General features: G+C 69.0%; 1 long non-coding RNA gene across 1 annotated transcript; it reads left to right on the top strand.

Annotated features, from left to right (window-relative positions):
* The first annotated feature begins 1,113 nt into the window (after positions 1–1,113).
* LOC122193900 lies at positions 1,114–1,981 on the top strand. Its single transcript, XR_006183001.1, has 4 exons — positions 1,114–1,137; positions 1,259–1,422; positions 1,505–1,592; positions 1,931–1,981. It is a non-coding gene; the product is annotated as an uncharacterized LOC122193900 (long non-coding RNA).
* Positions 1,982–2,597: the final 616 nt, after the last annotated feature.

Genomic DNA, 2,597 nt, shown 5'->3' with positions numbered 1-2,597 from the left:
CCCCCCTCACGCTCCCCCTTCAAATGGCTGCTGGGTGGCACTGGATGACCTCAGATCTTCCACCCGGAGACCACCGACATCTACGACAAGAAGAACATGCCCAGGGTGGTGTACTGTCTGCACGCACTCAGGTTGGGGGGGTCCCACTCCCACACCCACCCCCCGTCTGCATCACTGCAGGACGGGCGCCTCTCCCTGCTGTCCCTGCTGGTGGGGCCACCCCATTCGGGGGCTGTGGCGCTGCAGACCCCCCTCCTGTCCCAGCAGTGGGGTGGGAGCTGACGCTGCGCTCCGTCCCGCAGTCTGTACCTCTTCAAGCTGGGGTTGGCCCCACAGATCCAGGACCTGTCTGGGAAGGTGGACTTCACCGGTACGGCCCTGCGCGGGGGCTGCGGCTCTGGGTCCCTCTGGGGGGAGGGAGGGGGGGGGGAGGGGGGGGAGGGGGGTCGTGGTGCTGGGGTCCGAGCGGTGCCATCTCCCCTGCTGCTCCAGAGGAGGAGATCAGCGACACGGGGCGGGAGCTGGAGAAGCTGGGGCTGCAGCTGCCCGCGTTCGGCCGCATCGGGGGCATCCTGGCCAATGAGCTCTCGCTGGATGAGGCAGCAGGTGATTGGGGGGGGGGAACATCCCTCTGTCACCCCCCGACCCCAGACGTGGGGCTGCCCTGGGGGGTCTCGGCGGGTGGGCAGCCTCACGCGTCTCCTTTGCGCGCTGCCCACAGTGCACGCGGCCGTGCTGGCCATCAACGTGGCGGTGCAGCGCGGGGATGCAGCGCAGACCATGGAGGCGCTGCTCCACCCCGGGGCGATGCTGCGGGGGCTGCGCACGGCGCTGGCGGCCGCTTACCAGGATGTACTGCGCGGGGCTCAGAGGGAGAAGGGCGGCCGCAGGGAGTGGGTGAGAAATGGGGGACTGGGGGGTGAGGGAGGCGCTCGGCTCCTGCAGGGCTGGGGGAAATCGGTGAGAAATGGGGGGTTGGGGTCTTTTTTTCTTTACTCTTTGGGATGTGGGTTGGGAAGCGAGCGGGGGATGCAGGACGGTGACAGCGGCACCTGCAGGTCCCAGAGGAGGGGGAGGACATCTACACCTGCTGCCTGACGCAGGCGGAGATCCAGGGGAGCATCAGCAGGGCCAACGGTGAGCCGTGCGCCCGCTCTCCTTCGTGGGGGGCTGTGGCCCCACCGTGCGTTTCCATGGAGAGATGTCAGCTTTGTTTGGTGCGGGGGTTCGCTCTGACCCCTGCTGTGCCCCCCTGCAGTGCACGCGGCTCTGGAGGAGGTGGATGATGCTGTGCAGAGAGGGGATGCGCTGCTGCTGCACCGCGCGCTGCAGGACCCTGCGCTGAGCCTCCCGCGCCTCCAGCGGGACGACCTGCAGCTCTGCCTGGAGCAGCTCCGTGTGCAGCGGCAGCAGAAGGCTCTGGTGGGGGCTCGGAGCGGCGGTGCCCGCGTTGGGGGGCTCTGGGTGGAGTTGCAGGGGTCCCCAATGCTTTCTGCATCCATAGGAGCTGGGCTACGTGGAGCTGCTGGATGAGGAGGAGGTGGCCGTGGGCATCCAGGTGGCCAACGAGAGGGGAGAGGAGGAGCGAGCCAGTGAGTGGGCATGGGGGGGGATGTGGGGCTGGAGGGGGGATCCTACAGCTAGGATGGGGAATGGGGGATGTGGGGTTGTATTGGGTGGGGGTCTGCAGTAGGAGGTCAGGGTAGGGGAGCTCTGGATCCTAGGAAAGGAGGGATGTGGGGCGGTGTGAACTGGGGGGGTTCTGGGGGACCTGATCTTATAGATGAGGGTGGCCGAGGGAGAAGGAGGGAGGGGGTGGGAGTGTGTGGGGGGCCGGGAAGGAGGGGCGGGGGAGCGCGGAATCCAGAGGGGCTGCAATGGGGCGCGGCTCCGCGCGGCTCCTCAGCCCCATCCCCGCTCTCTCCGGCAGCGCTGCGGGCTGTGAGCGCCATCAACGCGGCCATCCGGCGGGGGATCCCGGCTGCCACGCTGCAGGCGCTGCTGGAGCCGTCGGCGCAGCTCCCAGCCGCGCTCCCCCACGCTGCCGCGCTCTACCAACAGCAGCTGGCGCTGCTGCAGCGCCAGCACCCGAGGGTGGGGGTCGCGGGGCGTCGTGGGGCGGGAAGAGGGGGGGGCCCGCTGGGGGCTCAGGGTGCGTTTGTGCCCCGCGCAGGGCGAGCTGCTGCACGAGGAGCTGTTTGTGGCCGTGGAGATGCTCTCGGCCGTGGCGTTGGTGAACAGAGCTCTGGACGCCGGGAACCCCGAGGAGCTCTGGGCTGCGCTGCTCAGCCCTGCGCTGGGGCTGTCGGGTGTGGAGGAGGAGAATGCGCGGTGGTGAGGGATGGGGGGGGTGGGTGAGGGGGTCTCTGGGGGGTGGTGGGGAAGGTTGGGTCCACAGCTCCTCTCTCTGCTTGCCTGGGAAGGGAGGAGGCTGGCTGGGCGGTGGGCTTCCCTGCCTCCCATCATCGATTCTTTATAATTGGAAAAGCCCTCTTGGATCGCCCGCTCCAAACCCCCCGTTCCCCCACTGCACCCAGAACCCTTCAGGGGGGGGAAGGCCCGCCCCCCAGACGGGCCGGGCCCCCCCCCCCCCCCCA

The sequence above is a fragment of the Lagopus leucura genome, unplaced genomic scaffold, assembly GCF_019238085.1.
Source record: "Lagopus leucura isolate 7727_CA_CO unplaced genomic scaffold, USGS_WTPT01 34096-0_obj-0_obj, whole genome shotgun sequence".
NCBI classification, from domain to species: domain Eukaryota; kingdom Metazoa; phylum Chordata; class Aves; order Galliformes; family Phasianidae; genus Lagopus; species Lagopus leucura.
This window is presented reverse-complemented; position numbering and strand designations above follow the sequence as displayed.